Below are 24280 nucleotides of genomic sequence, written 5' to 3' on the forward strand. Positions count from 1 at the left end.
ATTCAAGAATCTTAGTAATACCATAATTCGACACCCAGTTCCTCATCGGTACGTCTCGAACCAAACAAATTGCACCCAACGTATAGCACCCCAAACCCGGCCCAGAAGTTATGGTCGGATCCGGCATGCCACTTCAAAAACGTAAAAAAAAAAAATTCCATTCTAAGTCCAGAAAATCGTACTTGATGTTCAAAAGATTAATTCATTAAAGGTTAAAGTGAATGGAAGTCATGCACCGGTAGGAAACCGGAAAGAGGTGGTGAGTCCATCGGACTGCTTAAGTACCAAGCTCCCTTCGGATCCAATCCTAGACATGCATACCGCCATTGCCACACCTTAACGTTATGGATATTTCTAGGAAACCGATTTTGATTAAGTCATTTTTAGGAAAAGTGATTAATTTTGGAAAATACTTTCATTGCAGAAGCTTTGCTTGTTGTCGTATTATTTTGAAATCAATTGTTGTTTTTGAAAACGCGCCTTAAAGCTTTCCAACTTCAACAGTTAAAATAAGTAATACTTATCTTAGTAACACATATTAACACCATCAAAAATAATTAAGCGGCCTTATTACATTTAAAAACCTAAAACTTCAAACGTAAAAAAAAGGATGTCCAGTTCACCAGAAGAAAATCAAACTTTCAGAACGGGTGGCCACTCCGAATTCCCTCACAGCTCCAAGCCCACTATGGTTGGGGATTTCCTGCGTGGATGAAAATAAAAGGAGTGAGTTTGGGAAACTCGGTGTGTAAGGAAAACCCATTCAAAGCCCAAGTCGACTTAAGCCTATTGGGCCTAAGCCCATTCAGTAATGATGGTAATTGGGCGAGCCCTTTTAGATTACAATAAACCGGGCCTTAGCCCTTATTCAGATAATGATATGGCCCATAGGCCCATTTCAAAATACATGCAGCATCGAGAAACATATGCAAGCCCATTTAGGTAATAATGGTACTGGGCTAGAGCCCTTTTCAGATTACAATAAACCGGGCCTTAGCCCTTATTCAGATAACAAGATGGCCCATAGGCCCATTTCAAAATACATGCAACATCAATAACATATGCAAGCCCATTTGGGAGACTACTCAACCCACCAACCACTACACTCCACCATTACCAGCCATACACTCCATGTGGGAATAGCTCAACCCACCCAAATTTAACACTCCACATTCTTGACCTTGCTTTGCTCGATTATCAATAAATTGAGGCAAAGCCTCCAAGACGTGGACAAGCCACTTTCAGTACTTCCTCATCAATATCCCAGTCCATGCATCGATAATAACAACATGGCATGCAGTAAATAACAACGATCAAACATGCATTTAGGTCAATTTAACCTAGGGGTATTTCGGTAATTTATCTCCTAGGGTAAAATTGTAAATTTTCCACTTTTAAAGGTATTTCAGTAATTTATCTATTTTAGGATTTTTCATGATATTCTTACCTTTCACGTACTAACAGAATCACTACCGAGGGTTCTTACGAATTGGGCCCGTTGGCCCATTATTCCAATTTTGGCCCATTAAGCCCAAAAATATCGAGGCACGAAATCATGCACTTTCGGTCAAACATTGCAGCTTACCAAAAACATTAATCGATTTACCTCACGAGCATTCGACACTCATAAATCTACAAAATACCGGTTTTCGGCATTTCGCTTTTCGACTTTTGCCGATCTAGACTAAGAAAGAGGGTGTTAGTTACACACTGCTTGCGACGATATCTTGACGAGATCCACACGAACCGCCTACAATTGGGTTACTAACACGTTAATCTAACTATTCAAATACAAACTACGTATTAACCCCTTACAATATTCGGCCAACCACACTTACAGATCATAGTAAGCTCATAAGAAATCAATAAGCAACTCATTAACAAATTTTTGTCAATGTTTACCACATAATCATAATTTCACTGCAAGCTATCTTCCTGAGCAACAGTCACTAAATCATTTATAACTAGAGCTACGAAACTCCAAATCAAGTGCCGTTAATTTTCCCTGAAAATAGACTCATATATCTTCTATCCATAAAATTTTCAAAATTTTTGGTTTAGCCAATCAATACCAGATTTTTCTCAAAGTTTCCCATGTTTCACTGTTTAACTAATCTAACTACTCTTCATTACGAATCAAATTTCTCATTATACAGAATTCAAAATATGTTCTCGTTTATTCCATTTGAAACTAGACTCATTAAGATTTAATTACATAATTTATTCAGCTTCTAATTCATCTCCCACAATTTATGGTGATTTTCCAAAGTCACATTACTGCTGCTGTCCCAAGCAGATTTATTACCAAATCACTCTTTCACACATAACTTGCATGCATGTTGTTTTTTTAAACATGTATATCACCAATCAATCATCACATATCTATGATTTTACTTAAGTATAATCTCCATTTCATCATTTTAAAGCACAACATATTAGCCGAATTTTCCCCTTAGCATCTAAGCACATGCATGCTCATTTGTTTGGCTCAACTTCACATATCTTCTATTTTTCATCAAAAGAACATGAAACAACAACCATTTCCTTCATTTTAATTCATGACCAAATGCTCACAACACAACCAAAAACCAAAATATGCTTCAAGAGTTAAGGTAGAATCAAGAAGAACTCATGAACATCAAGATAGAAGCAAACTACCATGAACTTACCTTCAATTTTCTTCCCCAAGTGACCAAAATTTAAGAGCTTTCTCATCTCCTTTCTCTTCTCTAACTTTAGGCTATGATGAACAAAGATAGACAAAACTTTGTTCTTTTCACCCCTTTTTCTTTTAATAAAATTTCATATTTCATCTATTTAATTCTTTAATACAAAAGACATGAAATTCCCATCATGGAACATTTACCTAAACCATTATCATGGAACATTTACCTAACCCATTATCATGGAATATTTACCTAATCCATTGTCATGGACCATTTACCTAACCCATTATCAATTTGTATCAATTTGTACCATAAATTATGGATATCAAGTGCTCATATTGTCTACAACAACATGATGGCTAGCCACTTCATGTAAAATGGGAGGTTTGTCATGCAAATCCTCCTATTTTGCACTCCTATTTATTTGGCCACTTCAATTTAGCCTATAGCATTTTCAAACATTTTCACATAGGTTTTATTTCATAATTTCACCCCCTTTTTCTTATGGAACAAAAATTAACTAAAATTGCCGGGTTCTATCTTAAGCTAGGGCCTTCTAGAGGCCCACTGACATAATTAAACCTATGCCAACATTCACAGAATTCCCAAAAATTGGGGCGTTATGCCAACATTCACAGAATTCCCGAAAATTGGGGCGTTACACAACGTTCATCAGTTCATCCAAAGCAATAATTGTGCCAGGCACTCCCTGAAACGTCCAATGGTTAATGCGCCCAATGCTCATCAACCTATAGTCGAAGTAATTTCATATCGAAACGATCGATATAAGAAATTCGCGCCTAGCACTCATCGGTTCAGCTGAAGTAATACTTATAAAAAGCCACCATTGGGCACGTCCGAAGAAAAATGCCTCTAGCACTCATCGACTTATAATCAAAGTGATTTGTTTTCACTCTATTGTGTAACATACTATTTATTCACAACTTTACCCAATAACCATTACAATAATCTATACTTTGATTTCATTATAAATTCAATTCCCCATCTATTGATCTCGACAACATCAGTCCTTCAATCAACTATCTTTTCATACCAAACATAGCATGATTCTTCTTAGTTTCAAGCCAATTTTTTTAGTTTCACCAATTCATACTATTTCTAATTTTTATTCAATTTAATCCTTTTCACTATAATCAATCACAATATAGTATTTTGAGTCAATTAATCTTATGTATCTTTTTTGATATTTTAATATGTCAAAAAATGAAAATATGTAAAAATATTTAATGAGTTGAGTTATAGAAATACAAACTGAAAATTTCAAGCTATTCGTCGGTGGCTTTAGCTTTTCCCTCCGCTCTTGAGGACTTCTGGTCGAATAGCTATGGATTAACATAAAAATAGAACACCATCAGTATTCAACCCAATTCACAATTAATTGTCATTTCATATAATTTTTTTATTTTATTCAATTTAGTCCTTAAAATCAAAACAAGCATAACTTTCAATTCTAAGCTTCGATTTACAATCCGACTTCACTTTCATCTATTAGAAACCCTCTATCATCTAATTCTATCAAAATCTCATAATAGCTCTACCTGCTATTTACTTTAATTTCTCAAGTGTAAAATATAACTTCACAATCTAGTCCTCTTTCATGTCTACACTCAAAATCTATCAATCTAACATAAAAACAACTTAAAGAAATCATTAGTGATAACTTTCTAAAATCGTAACAGTTTTACAAATTATTACACGGATCAGCTAGATTAAGTTTCCCCGATCTCAAAAATATAAAATTTACAATGAAAAGACAAAATTGCACTAACCAATTTTGTTTCCAAAGCTTCAAATCCCTAAAGCAAATTTTTCCATGTCTCTTTTCTTTCTTTGAGCATAGAAGGTTGGAGAAAACCATCTTCTCTCTCCTTCCACTAAACCTATTTATTACTTTTTTTTCTTTTCTTTTTTTCTTAAAATAATAATCATTCACAACCCCCTTACCATCCACTAATCTTTATTTCAACATAATCTAATTGATATTTTAAGCATTTGGATTAATTACAACTTAAGTCCCTTTAGTTATTATCTAATTAAAATCTAAAGCAATAGGACTTCACAATTTAGTCCTTGGACTAGATTAAATATTCCAATTAACTAAATTACTTATCCTTAATTCTATTCATTTATAACATGAGTCCATAAATAATCCATTCACTAAAATGAGGCCCCAAAACCATAATTTTTTACACCGCTGTACCGGGTTGCTACAGAAATGCATAAAAATTTCATATGTGAAATATGATATTATAATGAATTATTTGATTAAATTGTTATGTGATAGTGAATGTGAGTGAAAGGTAAAGTTAGAAGGATATTATAATCATTATTAAATTTCATAATGTTAAGAACTAGATTACAAGTACTAAAAATGTTAGAAAGAATTATTCAATTGAAGTGTTACATGGAAGAGAATTGATTTAAAGTGATTATGTAGTGAAAAATAACTTTCATGGAAATAGGGACTAAATTGAAAAGTGCATAAAAGTTTAAGTGTAAAATAAAACATTATGATAAAGAGCTTAAATGAAGAGTTAAGTGTTAGTGAATTAATTACGAAGTGATATTTAAGTGAATTTCTAGTGATACTTGAATTTCATATTGAAAATGACCAAATTGTAAATTATACAAAAATGACTATGTGTATTAAGGTTTGTAAACAACATATTCAAGTGTTATAAAATATAGAAGTAAAGGGCATACTAAGTGAGAAGATAGTAATTAATGAAAATATATGCTAGTAGGGACTAAATTGAGAAGATTGTAAAGTAAGTAAGTGAAGTTCTTACAAAGAAAACTAGATATGAAAGTGAACAAAATTTGATATGTGTAATAAAATATTTACGAGGAATTTTAGTGAAGTATTTATGATAGTGAATTTAATTTTACGTAATATTAAAATGTTAATTTAATGAATATTAATTTTATGAAAATAAGGACTAAATTGTAAAATATGTAAAGTTTTATGTTACTAATTACTAAGTGACAGCAATGAGAATGCTAATATAAATGCCTAAGTAGACAATATATGAACTTACTTGATATAGATGACATGCCATTAAGAAATTAATGGAATAAGTGATTAAAGAATCTTGAGAAAGATAGAAAATTAATGGAATAAGTGTTAAAGAAAGATATGTTGATAGTCACAAAACTAACTAAAAATACGACAAAGGTAAGTGCACCTATTGATAAATGGTATAGCTACAGTGAGTAAAGATACCGTATCTACGAGGACTAAAAGTACTAGTAATTACCATTTTCCTATTATTTAACCAAAAAATTGGAACGATTGGTTTAAACTAAAATCTACTAAATTAATTAACTAAAGAACTCAACAAAGAATAAATCAGGAATTTAATTGAATAATAACCTAGAAGCTAAACAATACCTAAGAAAGAATCCTTCTAGACTTCATCTATCATTATGAATCTGAATTGAACGATTTGTCCAATTGGTATCTTGATCCGTAGAAATCCCTAAATTATACTAATATCCCTTTCAAGACTAAGAGCAACTGACTCTAGGTTGATTAATTGAAATTTCTTTCTAATTAAAACCCCTATTGTCGCATTAACTCGATCTATGTATTCCGCTATTAGATTTGACTCTAATCCGGTAGATTTATGTCATCCTATTTCTAGGATTGCATGCAACTTCACTCAATTATGCTAGATCTACTCTTAAACAGGAACTTTTCCACCTCTGATTTAAACACATTAAACATGAATTAATATTCAGTAAATATTAAAACAGAAGATAAGCACACATAATTGAGAACAAGATTCAAGTACTTATCGCGTAAAATAGAAATCAAATAATAGAATTCATCATAGGGTTCATCTCCCCTATGTATATAAAGAATTAGTTCATAGTTGTAAATAAAAACATCTCAAAGTCAGTATAACCCCAAGAGATAAAGAAACTCATAAAAAAACATCAAAGAAATTAAAAAGAGGCCTTCAATCTTTATGGAAATCTATTTTAGAGTTGGCTTTAATGGTATTCTTCGAGTTGTTTTCTTTAATACTCTCTGATGGCTCTCTTTTCTCTTCTTCTATTTGGTATTTATAGGTCTTAGAATGCCCAAAAAGCCTAAATATTACGTTTTTCTGTGTGTTTGGAATGTGACTTGTGAAATCGACACGGTATAGCACATGGTCATGTGTCCAGCCCGTGTGGCTCCTGAAATCTACTCCAATTGTCTGACTTTCGTTTGTTTTTCTCTCCTTTTGCTCCCAAATGCTCTCCTAAGTATAGAAACATGAATTTAAAGGATTAGGAGCATAAAATTCACCAATTTGCATAAATAATCATCCAAAAATGCATTAATAATAGGATTAAAACATGTTACTTTTATCACTTATCATATGTGGTAAGAGAATTTCGATAACAATCTATGTTAAAGGGTGAAGTGATAATATATAGTAAACTAAAGAATTAATAAATTTGGTAAATATATTGAATAATATCTTAATATAATTGCTATGTCCATGAAATTATATTAGTAATATTGTTAATAATATTTAATAAAGAAATGGTAAGATTTAAATTCATGGGTACTTACTAAGCTTTTATAAGCTTAACGCACTATTTTTTCACTGCGTAGGTGCTAGAGGCTTGAATTGAAGCATTAGAATGAAGGTATAATCTCATCTCATCACATCACATCTCAAATCATGGAAGAGGGTATGATTTTGAATCTTTGGCATTAGTTCATGGCGTGTACGAAAAAGGATTGTATGAATCTGTGATTTCACGTCATCTATATCCCTTTCCAATAGGAGAATGACAAATCAGATTTTTCCTCTTGATTTTTTGCTTTTTGCTCTTGAAAAAAATTCAAATCCAATTGAAAATGCTAAAAAACAGAAGGAAAAATACTGATTTGACATTCTCCTATTGGAAAGGGATATGGATGACATGGAATCACAGTTTCATACAATCCCTTTCCTGGCATGTACATAGGCTTATATTGAGATTGTTGTAGATGAATCCAAATGGTGAAAATGTTAGATAATGATCTTGATTGTAAACTTGGCATTTATGAATATGTTTGAAGTTATTTTATGTTGAACCAAGTAGTGATTAAAGTTGATAAATGGTATATTTGAAATGTGTTATTGGTTGGTTGAAAGATGTATTGCATATGGAAGTGATTTTAGGTGTTACGGAGCAAAATGTACAAGTTTTAAGGTTGCAGGATTGATGTCACGATGTTAGGTTGTTGAAGTCACGACAAGCCAAGTCAGAGAGTCATGTTGCGACTAGAAGGCTCTCAGGTCGCGATGAACTATGTTACATCACGATGTGGGAGATCATAAAGTTGCGACGAGCTCCCGATAGTTTGAACATTCACCCTTTGGTCCTAAATCGACCCTTGTCCACTTAGAAAACTTTTATAAGTTTTTGTTAAGCTCGGACTTGTAACAGCCCATTTTCAGTGAAATCAGAACAGTGGTTTTGGGACCACAAATCCGAAGTTGAAAATTTTAGTTTAATATTATTTTATGGTTTATAGTATGATAGAAATATCGTATAAAAACTTCTTTTACTGTTTACACGCCTAATTTGATAAAAAGGACTAAACTGCATAAAGTGCAAAGGTTGTGTTCTAATATCTAAAGGTATCAAAAAGCTATAGAATTTTAAACTGGAGGTCCTTATATAGTAATTAGCCATTAAGGTTGATTAGTGGTTAAGCATGAGTAGTCATCATTGGAAATTGAATAAATTATTAAGGTTAATTTTGGAAATTAGTGATTAAAGTTATAATAAATAAAATAAAATAAACTATTATCATCATTTTCCACCAAAAAAAAAAAAAAACCTAGCCATGGAAGTTTGAATTTGGGCAAGCTTATTTTTCTCAATTAGGTATGTATTTTTGCCCCTTTTTTTATGATTTCTATGTTTCCGGAATTGTGGTATCTTAATCTAGCTAACTCGGGGATTAATTTGCAAAACTATTAAAGTATTAGAGTTTTTCTATTGTTCAACATGTTTGAGTTTTGAAGCTTGATGATAGAAAATGAATGGTTGTTGTTAGATAAACAACTTTTATAAAGAGATTTTTAGTGAAATTATCATTTAGTGGCTAAATTGAAAAAGGTGATAAATTTATGGTAAAATTTGTAAATTTGTGAAATATATAGGCTGCTATTAATATGTATAAAAATTGGCTAGGCTTGGGTAAGGATTAAATTGCATGAAATTCATTTTTCGAGCCTAGGGACTAAATTACAAAGAAATTAAAAGTATAAGGAAAAATGGTAAATTTTTCCAAAATTTCCATGTTGGATTAAATTGAATGAGAATTATATTGAATGAGATTCATATAGATCCTATCAAATCTAGTACAGAGTTAGATCGAGGTAAAGAGAAAATATCAGATTAGTCATCTCCGTATCTACGTACACTCGTCAAGGTAAGTTCGTGTAATTAAATTGTAAATTTATATGTTTTAAATTGAATTATATGTGTGTGATTTGTATAATTGCCATGTATAAATACCGATCCCTATATCCGATAATTACCGAGTCTCGTTTAAACTTTAAGAAATCGTAGGATACAAATGACATGTCATTAGGGTTACCGATTTGGCTAAGGTCCTGCATATGTTGCAAACACACTACAGCTCGTATGAGCTTACCGATTTGCAGCTCGTGAGAGCTTACCGATTCTCAGCTTGTATGAGCTTACCGATTCACAGCTCGTGAGAGCATACCGATTCATAGCTCGAATGAGCATACATGTATATGAATTGATGGATTACAGTTCAGTACACCTAGTGTGTACTACCCTCGTATCCAATGATATTTTAAATGGTTCAATGGGCATAGTTCTGTTATAAGTTTATAAGAGTTCCAGAGAACTAGTACAAGTATTTACATGAAATACATGGAAATGATTTATATATGATATATGGATACATGGTATAGATGTTACATGTATGTGGAATTTGAATAGTGGTTGAATTACATGACTAACATGGTTGCTGCGGATATGTGTTTAGGCTTTTCGCCAAATTGGTTTGGATATGTTTTGTATGCTTACCTTAAATGTGATTAAATGGTAAGTTAACTTCTTTGTTATACAAACCAACTAAGCTTAAATGCTTACTCCGTGTTATTTTTCCTATTTTATAATAACTCGGAAGCTTGTTCGAGTTGGAAGCTTGTCAGAGTTATTTCACACTATCCATCGGCTATTTTGGTACTTTCGGTAAATTAATATCAGTTATAATGGCATGTATAGGTTAATTTGGTCAATGTTGGCATATAATTGTTTTGTTGAGATTAGCCACTTATATGGCTTGTGTTTGGTATATTTTGATGTATATATATATATATATATGTAAGGGTGAGCGTTCGATCGAATCGAATGAAAAAATTTCGAGTTAATCGAGTTGACGAATCATACTTTATCATCCTAATTTGATTTGAAATTTTATCGAATTGAGTCGAGTGAGATGGAATTCGAATTGAATCGAATTGAATATATTTGTTCAAGCTAAATTTTAAAAAATAATTTTGAGTCCTTATAACCACTGTCACCCATCGTAATAAAATTTGTCCACTGTAATCAAATTTTTTATTACCTTTATCACCTCATAATTTATTTATTAATCTTTTATATACGGGTTAGCTTCTTTGCTTGCTTAGTTGTTTTAATTATATTCATATTCTTGTCACTATGTATTTTGGAATTAAAAATATATTAAATGAAAAATGTGATTTTTAATAAAAGTTATTTTAAAGATAAAATATGAAATTGATACCAATATAAAATTTTAACATGAATATTTTATGGCATCATTAATAATTCAATTTTAATATAAATATTCAATATGACTAAACAATTCAATAATATAAATAATATAAAATGTGAAATTTAATTTAATAATATAAATAGTAGATATAAATAAAATTATTACTATTTATGTTTAGGGATTTTTTGGATAATTTTGATTTTTTATTTGGGAGTAAAGAGTGAGAAGTAAAAGTTTAGGGGAAATAAAAAGTTTTGGAGGGTAAAAGTTTAAGGGAAAGTAAATAGGGGGAGTAAAATTTTGGAGGGAAATATTAAAAAAATAGGGGGGATGGATTTTGGATAGATGGGGGGTTGAATAGGAGGGGAGTAAAAGTTTTGGGGGAAAAGTGAGAAGGAGTAAAAATTTTAAGGGAAAAATAAAAAGGTTTAGGAGTTTGGGGTAAAAATGTAAAATATTATAGTTTGATATTCGAATTATTTGAATTATTCGAGTTACTTGAATTTGAAAACTCAACTCGATTCGAACTCGAAATTCAAAAAAAATTGAGTTGACTCGAATAACTCGATTCATCTAACTCAAAATTTGACTTTTTTTATTTTTTCGAGTCGAATTGAATTTTGCTCACCCCTATATATATGTGTAGTCTTACCATATTTGATGTGTGTTTAATATGGTAGAATGATGAAAAGTAAAATGTGGCTTGGAAAATGACCTATTTTCATCCACACGAGCAGAGACACGGGCGTGTGTCTCAGCCGTGTGTGAACATGGCCAGGTGACACAACCGTGTGTCCCCTATATCTTTTAAATTGAGCAAGTCAGTATGCTCACACGGGCGTGTGGCTTGGCCATGTGGCCTAAGTTAGAGAGTTACATAGGCACAGACATGGGCTGGGACACGGTCGTGTGTCCCTATTTCGAATGCCCACACGGCAGTGTGACCCCTGCAGCTTTGAAATATTTTAATGTTTTCTGAAAAATTCTTTAAGTACCCGATTTAGTCCCGACTTGTTTTTAATGGGTATTTTGGGCCTCGAGGGCTCACATAATGGACAATATGTTTGATTTCAATTGGTTTTAGACATGAATGTTATATGATATGAAATGTCTGTTTATTTGATCTGTAAACTCTGGTAATGCTCTGTAACCTTGTTTCTGTGATGGATACAGGATAAGGGTGTTACAAGAATAGTGAATAAATCTTATTTTAAATGTGATATGAGTTTGATAACTTGAATAAAATGTTTAATTGATTTTTGTGTGATCATAGTTTCCTTGACAACAAATGTGACATCCGGGTATCTTAATCCAACGATCGGGTTGGGTAAGGGGTGTGTGTGAAATTAGCTCAAATGAAAGATTAGATTATGGACTTTTAAGGTTTGCTAAGAATGTGATAAGGATGTGAGAATCAAGTACCATTATCAGTGTAATCTAAAACCTTATATGATTTCAGATATGTTAAGATGGAACCTAGATAAGAATTTGAGCAACCTTTAAATGATATTTGATCAATTGTGAAAGTGAAAAGTGTAAGAACAAGGTGCTATTATTATGAGAAAAAAATGATATATAGAGGATTGAAGTTTCGTGAGTAAAGTGAGAAATAAAGATGATGATGTGACAGTGATAAATGGGAATCATGATCAATGAGAAATTTTCTTGATTGCATAAATACAATACGAACAAGTCAGAAATTAGGTCTCAAAATTAATTTAAATGAATTGATCAGTGACACTAGAATGAAGCTTAAGTGAATTTATATGACATGCTTAAGGGTTTCAACATTAACAAGGAATAGGATAAGTAGGTTTATCCTTTGCTACTTACTAAGCTTTTAAAGCTCACACATTAGTTGTTTAAAACGTGTAGGTAAAAGACATTTTTCGAGAAGCCTGGAGTCTTGTTCGAGAGCATCACATCAGCCATCAAGTTTTTAAGGTTGTTCTTTAATTTTTAAATGTTATTTGTGCAGGTTATTTATAACAGCCCGTTTTCAGTGAAATCGAAATAGTGGTTTCGGGACCACAAATTCGAATCAGAAAGAAAATTTATTTTAATAATATTGCATAATCTGCATTATGATAAGAAAGACGTATGAAAATTTCGATAAGAAAATTTTACCGGTTAAATGTTTAATTATAGAAATGACCAAATTGCATAAAATGCAAAAGTTGAGTTCTAGTAGGTATAGGTATTAAATAACTATGGAATTCAAAACTTGAGGTCTTTATATGGAAATTAGACCATTAAGAGAAGTTAGTAGATATTTTTGATGATTCATCTATGGAAAATTAGAAAAAAATGACTAAATTGGAAATTGAAATAAATAAAAGATGATAAATAAAATAAATATCTAATATCATCATTTTATATCATCTTTCCCAATTAGAAAGCCATGGAAACCCTAGTTTGAGAGCTTGAAGAAAGAGAAAACTTGTTTGGCCAAATTAGGTGAGTATTCAAGTCCCGTTTTTAGAATTTTTTATATTTTCGAGATTATAATAGCTTAATTTAGCTATCTAGGGGATTAATTTGCAAATTTATTAAAGTACTAGGGTTTTTCCATGGATGAATATGCATGAATTATGAAATTTATGGCAGAAAATGAAAGGTTATTAATAGATAAACAACTTTTGTAAAGTGAATTTTGATAAAATTATGATTTAGGAACTAAATTGTAAAGATGCAAAATTTATGGAAAATTTCTGAATTTTATAAATTTCATGGGTTGTAAATGTTATATGGAAAATTTGGTTAGGCTTGGAATAAGGATTAAATTGCATAAATTTCATTTTTCGAGCCTAGAGACAAAATCATCATTTATTAAAAGTATAGGGCCAAAATGGTAATTTTGCCTAGGATGTGAATTGGATGGAATTGAATGTGAATTGTATTAAATGGAGTTAAATTTACTCGTATAGATCTGGATAGACCTAGTTCGGAATTGGATAGAGGAAAACAAAAAGTATCGGATTAGTAAAAAAAGCATATACAAGCAAGTGACGAGCTAAGTTCGTGTAACTAAATTGTGTATATTTATATGTTTAAATTGAATTTTATGTATGTGTATTGTATAATTTACATGTATGAAAATCAGCCACATATTCGATAATGATCGATAAAGTATTAAGTCCCGTTATTAGCCCTCTAGAGCTTCTTGTTATATGGTTCTTACGAGCTTCCTGTTAATAGCTCTTCGGAGCATCCCGACCGGTTGTGATCTTGCATGTGTTGTGGGCACACAGCAGCTCTTATGAGCATCCCGTTATATGGCTATTCGTGAGTTTCCCGATTAAAAGCACTTTGTGAACTTTCTGATTAATGGCTCTCCAGAGCTTACCGTTAATGGCACTTCGGAGCTACCCATTATTGGCTAGCATGAGCTTTCCGATTATGGCTCTTATGAGCTTCCCGTTATACAGCTCATATGAGCTTCCTATTATATGGCTCGAGAGAGGGCTTCCCTATTATGTGCTCTAATGAGCATCCCCGTATATGAATTGACGGATCATTGATAAGTACACCTTGTGTGTATAACCCAAGTATCCATCGATATTTCAATGATTCAATGGACAAAACTCCTGATGTGAGAAAATATGATAATTTAAATAAATTATATCTTGAATATCCCTGAAATACCTGGAAATGGTTGCATGATGAGCTCATCTCTGTTTTCTTGATATTCATGTAAATTTCATGACAACTTGTTTGATGAGCGCGTGTGTCTAGGCAATTGGCAACAATTTTTTGGATGCATTTTGTATGCTTAATTTAAATGAATATGATTGGTAAGTTAAATTCTTGTTATACGAACTTACTGAGCATTAAATGCTTACTCTATTCATTTTCTCTATTTTATAGTACTCAGAAGCTCGTGAAGGTTGGAGTGGGTCAGAGCAAAATCACACTATCCTTCAGCTCACTTTGGTATAATTAGCAAAACTACTTTTGGTATAATGGCATGTATAGGCTAAAATAAACCAAATGATGAAATATTTTGGTTGTAACTAGCTATTGGAATAGCTAGTGTTATACATATTTTAATGTAATTGTATAAGGCCTTATCATGTTTAGTATATGTGTGCTTGGTGTGGTTGAATTTTAATTTTGGTAAACTTGATTGATTACACAAATAGGTAAGTTTGAATGCATGAATGCATGTGATGATATATCTTGTATAAAACTTGTATTTGGCTTGGTTTAGATGTCTTGAATTGGTTGGTGAATATGCTTAAATGTGGTTATAGGTGAAAGACCAAATGGGTGAGAAAAGTGGCCTTAAAAATGACTATTTTCGTCCATACGAGTAGACACACGGGCGTGTAATACCCCGAAAATTTCTATAGTAAGATATTATCCTTAATATAGAAAAATAAGGAAATAACTAATAAAAAGGGAAGTTTTGAGTTATGACAACATTAGGAAGTAAATTATGATATCTTGATTCAAGAAAGGACTAAATTGTAAAAGTGTGAAAAGTTTTGTCGTACAAGAGTAAATACTCAAAACTTGAGGGGTTAAAGTGTAAATATGAAAAAGTTTAAGGACCAATAGTGCAAATATTTTAAGGGTGGAATGATCTAGAAACTAAGGAAAATGGATGAATTAGGACCAAATTGAATAAGTAAAGAATTATGAGGGACTAAATTATAATTTTACCAAATTAAATGATGACTCAAGGATGGGATTTTAAAAGACCATCAAGGGTAATATGGTCAATTAGAAGGAGAGAGAAATCTAGAGACAATGATGTTGTTGGAGATATTTTAGATAAATTAAATAAATATTAGTTTCTTAATACTTTAAATTGATTTTTAAATGAAATTTTATTATTTGGTTATTATTTTATTTAATATATATATGTAAGGAAAGAAAGAGGAGGAGGGACATTTTTCCCATGCACTAACGTAAGAGAAAGAAAGAAAGAAAGAAAGTTTTGCTTTCTTTACAATTTGGTCGTTATATAAAAAATTCACCATTTTCACCCAAAAATCAAAAGAATTTCCATAGCTATCAAGAGAGAAAAATGTTAAGGAGACTGTGGGAAGTTAGAATATCAAGTTGGATTCAAGAAATGGAAGCTGAAGGAGTGAGAAAATCAAGATAAAGAGTGAAATTAATAGAACAAGGTAAGAACATCATGATTTCAATATATTTTTAAGTTTGATATTATTGAAAAAGCATGGGATTAATGTTAACGTAGAGTTTCCTTACATATGTTCCTATGTTCTTGATATGTTAATGAAGAGAAAATAAGAGAAAGTGATGAGAAATAGTGTAGAAATAGAAAATAAGGGTGTTATAAACATGGTAATTAATATCTTGCACTAAAATAGTTTTGGACAGCAACAGTATCTAACTTTGAAAAATCACCAAAAATTGTAAAAATCGAATAGGATGAATAAAATATGAAATTAAAGCTTATTGAGTCTAGTTTCTTATAGAAGAAATCATGTAAGCAATGAAATTGTAAATGTAATGACCCAAAATCCACGGGCACCGAAAAAGTGAGTTATAGGGCCTCCGTCTTAGTGAAATAAGTTCGAAAATAATTATTAAAAATATTTATGAGCCTAGTGGTGTGTCTAATTAGGATTTAATTAGGTGAAATTAGCTTAATTTAGAATAATTAGCAAAAAGAACTAAATTGAAAAAGGGGTAAAAGTTTAATTCTAAAGTAATAGAAAATAAAAGGATCAAAATGGCAATTAAGCCATTTACATAAATTGAGTGACAAATGGAAGAAAAATCAAGATTTTTCTTGAATGTATGTATTATATATATTAAAATTATTATTATGGTTTTATAATTATTATGATTATTTAATTAATAATATATTATAAATAAATTAAATAGTAGATAATTGTATGGTAATAAAATATACATGTGTAAAAATTACATTAGTACATTTGTAATTTAAGTACTTAATTACTTATAATTTAAGTAAAAGATATTTGTTAATTAAATAATTAAATAATTAAAATTATGAGATTTTTGTTTGAGAAACAAATTAAATAACGACAATGGTAATAAAATTATTGGTACAAATGTAAAAATAAATATGTATCCAATTGTAATATTAGTATTTGTTATTAAAATAGATATTTATTAAATTAATTAAATATAAAATATAACATAAAAGAAATAAAACAAATGAAACGTAAAAGAAGTAAAAAAAGGAAAGAAAGTTACAGAGAGCATTTGAAACAGGGGAAAGAAAAGAAGAAAAAGAAAGAAAAAGGGAAAATAGGGTTTTTGAAGCTTGGAGTTAATTTGGTAAGTCAATTAAGTCCTTTTTAGTTAATTTTGATGTTTTAGAAGCTTTAAAACAAGATTTTGATGAAATTAAGTTGATATTTCAAGAGTTCATATGTTTCTAAATATGGGTCATGTTGGACAAATTATGGAATTAGGGATTTAATTGAATAAATTCTAAGTTAGAATTGATTAAGGGATTAAATTGTAAACTAGGCTATAAGTTTTATGTTGTAGGGACTAAATTGAAAAAATTTCGAAATTAGGGAAATATGCAGGAAATTTTATAGTTAAATATACGTTTAGACAAAATTTGAATAGAAAAGAGAGTGAATTGGATTAAAAAATAATTAAGTTTAGTTAGGATTAAATTGGGAATAAGGTAGGAATTGTTTAGAAATTTAATTATTTATTATAATTAATGCTGTAAATAATAATGTAAATTACTATTATTTTCGTAGCCAACAATGAACCTGAAGCATCAGCATCAAAAGGAAAGGAGAAAGTCATCGAGGACTAAAATGGGAGAATTACGGTGTGTATTACTATAATTCGAATTTTAATTATTATTGATTGCTGAATTTTTAATTGTTATGTATGGTAAGTAAGACTTGAGGTAAGTATGTGAAATTGATATGAATATTGAGTGAAAATGAAAGTGATGCAAATTGAATTAAGTTGAATAGAATAAGTGAATTATGGAATATGTGATTATTTGAAAAGTATATTGATTGAAAAATGAATGGTGATTTGAATTGTGAATTGAAAGTGATATAGAATTGAGAAAGTGAATTGAATACCCTATTAACTAGTCGGGCTGAGTCGGATATAGTTGGCATGCCATAGGATTAGAAGTGTTCAGGGATGCTTCGACCTCGAGTCAATGAGACACTGGGTGTCACTAAATTTCTTCGGATAGATTCGATGAGGTACTGGGTACCAACTTTACTTCGGCTAGACCGTTGAGACACTGGGTGTCAATTATTACTTCGAACTATCCGATGAAGCACTGGGTGCCATATTGGTGTGTTTGGTTGGATCCGTGTATCCGCCAAAGTCCAAGTTACGTTAATAGGGTGAAAAATTGACATTTGAATTTAAGGCATTGAAATATAATAAAAAAATTGAATTATGAATAGAAATTGGAATTGTGATAGAAAGAGAAAAGTATGAGCCAAATGTTCATAAGTGGTTTAAATTCAAGTTTGTGAAAAATACACTGATTGACGAATAATTAAATTGAATTGTTATTATGAAATGATGAAAATAAAATAAAAATAAAGTATGAATTAGTATTTAAGAAATTAGTTGTTATGTATTTTAATATTTATATTTTTATTATTGATGATATATTTTGAATTATGGTAATACCATTGAGTATATCCATACTCAACAGACTGTTGTTTCCGTCGCGCAGTTAGTAGAAGTCAAGTGTCCCGCTCAAAGATCCGAACAATCCCGACTCCAACACAAATTTGGTGATGTATATTTTCTTTTGGGTAAAGGTGGCATGTACATAGGTGTTGTTTAGTCACTTGACTATGTATATTACTTTGGGTAGCGAAGGATGAATTATAAGATTTAGATGGTTAAATGAATGAAGTTTTTAATCAATTTAGAATGATGCTATGATAGTTATTAAGTTAAAAAAAATTATGTTAATGATATAAATATTAGTTATATGAATGTAAAACATTGGTGTTGGTTGTTTTGGTTTGAATTTGCAGGGGGTTTTAGGTAAAAATAAGCAGAAATGCTGCCAAAATTTTTTATAAAAAAAAATTCCCGGAATACTCGAATGAGTCCCGTTCTACTTTTAATACGTGTTTGAACTTCGAGAGTCCAATATAGGGACTTAATTATTATATTATACTATGAAAGTTATATTAATTGTAAATTATTCGTAAGTTGTCTAATTGGGGTTAGGGGGTGTTAAGTAAATCATGAGATATAATAAATTTTGTGATACAAGGTTAGAATGATTTCGGGTTCCTCTTTTCTGACTTTGGAAAATCATAAAAAATTTGAGAAAAATAATTATGGGCTTAAATTTATATTTTAGAATATTTAATGAGTCTATTTTCAAGATAAATAAATGAGAACATCATTCAATTCATGCGAGGAGATAATTAATTTTTAGTGAAGAAGGGTCGAATCATCGATAGCGAGAACAAGGGTAACTTTAAAGAATAAACTGTACTTATTGGATAAACCAAAAATTCTGAAAATTTTATGGTAATAATATATATGAGTCTATTTTCAGGGAAAATTATCAGATCTTAATTTATAGTTCTATAACTCCAGATATAAATAATTTAGTGACTATGACACAGATGGACAGCTTGAATATTCATAAAAGTAAATAATAAAAATTTTAGATAATGTTACTTACAAGTGTGTTATATACATTAAGGATGTGGAATGGATAGGAGGGGGAGGAAAATATATATAAATATTCAGCTAGTATGGTTAATTTGCATGTTTTAGGCTCAAGGACTAAATTGAATAAAAGTAAAACTTTAGGGGGCAATTTTGTAAAAATGTCAAAATGACCAAATTGAAGGGAATGAATTGTTTTATTATCTAAATTAATAAATGGAATGAAATTATTAATTTAATATCGGGTGAAAATTGGGAAAATGATAAATTATCAAAATGCCCCTAAATCTTAGTATTTCTACAATTTAGTCAGGTACGTTCGTATAACTTGAATGAGCATATAAATATGTAAATTTAAATATTATATTGTATTTTATATGATGTTTGAATTGAATATATGAAATGTATGGATGTTGAAATGAAAGAAATAATACATGTTCTGAAACTACTTTGAAAGGGATAAAATCTGTTTGAATATTGGGTTCCGGATGGATATAGGTGATTTTCCAAATGAAAGAGTTCCTGCATGTGTTGCAGAAATAGATAACCCGGACGGTTAATTTGAAAAAATCCTTCTTGAGAATATAAAGTGGATAGGATTCATTCCTGATTCACTATAATACCTCAAAGTGGATAGGATTTGTTCCTGATTCACTATGGTAATTTAAAGTGAATAGGATTTATTCCTGATTCACTTTGGTAAATTAAGGCGGATAGGATTTGACCTGAAAAGGTAATCCTGATTCGTTACAATTACATGATATATGATTCATTATGGTAACCTAAGGTGGATAGGATTTGAGCTGAAAAGGTAATCCTGATTCGCTACAGTTACATGATATATGATTCATTATGGTAACCTAAGGTGGATAGGATTGGACCTGAAAAGGTAATCCTGATCCACTACAGTTACATGAGATGTGACTCGAGAGAGTGCTTGATGATTAAACGTCCTAAGGGTTATTTCTGAATATGAATTGCTGGAATATGGAAATGTACGCTTTGAGTGTACTGTTGAAAAATCCATCGGAACTCTAATGATTCAACGGATAGAATATTTGATATGATACAAGAATTATAATATAAAAAGGATGTTACATGAAACATGAAAATGAATGCTAAACGATATAAATTAATTGAAATTATTTTAAAAATTTTGGTAATGCCTCATATCCTATACCGATCTCGAGTACGGGTATGGGGTGTTACAGGGCGTGTGTCTTAACTGTGTGTGACACACGGCCATGCGCACAGGTGTATGGTTTGGCCGTGTGTTCCTTACATCTTAAAAATTTAGAAACAGAATGCTTCAAAATGTTCACACAAGCATAGACACGGGTGTATGTCTCAACAGTGTGTGACACATGGCCTAGCACACGGGCGTGTGTCTTGGCCGTGTGAATCCTGCTCCTAATTTTTGAAAATTAAATTGTCCACACGGCCTGGCATACGAGCGTGTGGCTGGCTGTGTGACCCAAATCAATAGCTACTCTAATTTGAACACGGATTGGGACACGACAGTGTGCCTCACATCGAATGCCCACACAGCCTGAGACACGAGTGTGTCACTTGGCCGTGTGAGCCACATGGCCTAGCCACACAGGCATGTATCCCCTGCACCTAAGAAAAATTTTTGAAATTTCGCAAAAAATTCTCTAAGTTCCCAAATTAGCCCCGACTTGTTTCTAACTCATGATTTGGGCCTCGATGGTTCATTTAAGGGACAATATGATTGAATATGATTGGTTTTAGATATGAATAGTAAATGACATGAATTATCTGTATTTGTTCTGTAAACTCTATTAATGCTCAATAACCCTGTTCCAGCAACAAATATGGGTTAGGGGTGTTACATTTTTGGCATGTACATAGAGACTTAGACTACTATAACTATTTATAAGTGTTTGAATTTGTAAAATTAAGTGTTGTTTGTAACCTCTTTGAAAGGCTAAAACAAGTATTTGAATTATAAATTGGTTTGAACATGTTTATGGCTTGGAACTATGTTTATATATGGTTTAGTAATGTTTTTAAATGCTTTGAAACCATGACATATGATTTGATTGTAATTAAGGATATTATTGAGTATTTTGAAGTGTTTTGGGATATTTAGTGAGTGACATCGCAACTATGAAATTACAACTATAGCACCCTCATAATCAATCTTATCGTCGGGCCAAGGTATAGGGATGTCACATTCGTTGTCAAAGTAATTAGGGGTGAGCAAAATTTGGTTCGACTCAAAAAAATCAAAAAAAATTAGATTTTCGAATTATTCGAATCAATTAATTGAGTTAATTGGTTCAAATCGAATTTTTTTGGAATTTTAAGTTCGAATCAAGTTGAATTTTTGAATTCAAATAACTCGAATAATTTAAATAAACCACATACCAAACCCTTTTACTTCCTTTCACCCAACTCCCAAAAAAAAACCTTTTACTTTCCCCCAAAAATTTTACTTCCCCCGAACCCTCAAAAAACTTTTTTTTCAAAATTATGTCTGCTATTTATATTATTAAATTAAATTTCAAATTTTGTACTATTTATATTATTGAATTAAATTTCAAATTTTGTATTATTTATATTACTAAATTGTTTAATCATGCTGAATCTTTATAAATTTTTGTTAAAATTGAATTATCGATGATCCCATAAAATATTTATGTTAAAATTTTCTATTGGTATCAATTTCAAATTTTATCTTTAAAATAATTTTATTAAAAATTATATTTTTATATTTAATATATTTTTTAATTTTAAAATACATAGTGACAAAAATCGAAGTTAATTGAAACAACTAAGCAAGCAAAGAAGCTAACCTATATATAAAATATTAATAACTTAATTATGAGAGGATGAAAGTTAATAACAAATTTGATTATGGTGGGCGGCAGTGGCTACAAGGACCCAAAGTCATTTTTTAATTTAACTCAAACAAATATATTCAATTCGATTCGAATTCCATCTCACTCGAATTAATTTGAGAAAATTTCAAATTGAATTAGGATGATCAAATAAGATTCGTCAACTCGATTAACTCAAAATTTTTTCATTCAATTCGATCGAACGCTCACCCCTAAAAGCAACTACAATCACTCCAATTTGTTCATAAATTTTAAAGCTTTGTTTTAACATAATTGAACTTCTTTGGAGTTATTCAAGTCATTTCTATGCTTTCCCTAAGGTTTGGTTACAATCGGAGGCCAATTGGAGCTTATTCAAATCAAAATAGGTAAACAGGGTCAATGTCGCGACATTGGCTTCGGATGTCGTGACATTGGAGACAGGAATTTGGATGTCATGACATTAGCTTTGGATGTAGCGACGTCATTAGAGACAAAGTACTTTACTTCATGTCTAGTGTCGCGACATTAGAGACAAATTACTTGGAACATGTTTGAATCATCTAAAACCAAGTTTAAACAATCATAAAACCATTCCATATCACTACTAAAACATTTTCAAATGTGATTCCTCATCAAAACATCATATAATTCCACTTAAAAACTTAATTAAACAACTCCAAATTTACAAAATTTGCATGGAGAGTCAAATACTATCAAATGTCTCCATGAAAGTTCACCCAAAACATTGATACCATGACCCTATGTACATATCATGAACTATTTTCAAAATTTTAGATTCATACTCCTTTCAAGCCTTGATTTGTGATGAGATAAGTTGGAGGTCAACCTTCTCTCTAGAGCTCCAAAACAAATCCTCACCTACGCGTTTGAAAGGAAACGCGTTAAGCTCACGAGAGCTTAGTAACAATATCAAGAATTAAACTTTGCAATTCAAAACAAACATTGCTTTTATATTTTATATATATATATATATATATATATATAATTCTTATTAATCAAACCATCATACATGAATTTGTTTCTATACTAACCATACTAAGGTGACAATTTAACAAGTTACAAGCTACTTACCAACTTTTTTTTTGAATTCATTTACCTTGTAAATCTATTGCCCAATTGTAGACTTAATAGAACATATAGGATATGTGAAAATGTTGATAATTTGCATCGAAGTGTCATTATCGTGTGGATGTCAATTTTGCACCGAAGTGCCTCTAACACTTGCATAGTGCCGCTTTCACTTGCACTGTAGTGCCACTATCACTTGCAAGCATAGAAATTTTCCTAGTGGCATGCCATTTGTATCCTACTAGTTCTTATTTTGTCTAAATGGGCATTTGAATTATACCATTCTATTACATTTTGTCAACGATAAAAACAATTCAAACTTTACTATTTTTATAATTTAATCCTTATCTAAATGGAATCAACTATCATTAAATTTCACTTGGCATCTATTTCATCAACATTTAAAATTTCACTTATAAACTTCATATCAATATTTATAACACCTATCTAACTTTTACACTATTTTCAATTTAGTCCTTCTCTCTAATTTCACTACACATACACTTTTCAATTCATTATAAGAATACAATTCATCTTTCAAATAATTTCCATAATTGAAATCATCATTCTCACACATAAATAAATCCCATGAAAATTTTTAAAATAATTTATCAATTTTTCATTTAAGGTTTACTTTATATAAAGTAAAATTCTTGATATATTTACAACAAAATGCTTGGGTTCAATTCCTTTTTCCTTCACTCATTTGTTATTTCTTTGCCCTTGTCACCAACTTGATATTCACGTCTCTTCTCCTTCTCTTCATTTACACAACAGATATACGATATTCAATATCAAAACAAAAATCACATACTATTTCCATACATTTGATGAGATAAACATGAAGTCCTATAAGAAAGCCTTATCATTCTTATCTTAACCTTTCTCAGAATCCCTAAATTTTCTTCACTTTTATTTCTCCTCCAAAATGAATATTAGCTAGCTTTACAAGAAAATGAGCTTATTATGGAGTTGTTCTATTGATTTCACTTAAAATCTATGGTGGAAATTTGAAAGTTAAAGCTTAAGGGAGGTGAATATCGTAGGAGGGACTAAATTAAAAGAAAATGAAAATGAAATAAGAAGGGAGATGAGAGAGAAGTGGGAAAGAAGGGAAAAAAACTACGAAAGTTAAAGACTTTTCTTTCTGCTACGTCTTTCCATATCAAAAAAAATTCTATCATCATTTTGTATTATTAAATTTATTAACAATATTTAATAAAAAATCAAATCATCATCATGACCAA

The 24280-nt window shown here is 30.8% G+C and overlaps 1 long non-coding RNA gene across 1 annotated transcript; it reads right to left on the reverse strand.

Moving 5' to 3' along the window:
* Positions 1-459: 459 nt before the first annotated feature.
* Positions 460-2792, reverse strand: LOC128290414 (uncharacterized). Its single transcript, XR_008280251.1, has 2 exons — positions 2670-2792; positions 460-703 (listed from the first exon to the last, which is right to left on the reverse strand). It is a non-coding gene; the product is annotated as an uncharacterized LOC128290414 (long non-coding RNA).
* Positions 2793-24280: the final 21488 nt, after the last annotated feature.

This window comes from Gossypium arboreum, chromosome 3 (genome assembly GCF_025698485.1).
Source record: "Gossypium arboreum isolate Shixiya-1 chromosome 3, ASM2569848v2, whole genome shotgun sequence".
NCBI classification, from domain to species: Eukaryota; Viridiplantae; Streptophyta; class Magnoliopsida; order Malvales; family Malvaceae; genus Gossypium; species Gossypium arboreum.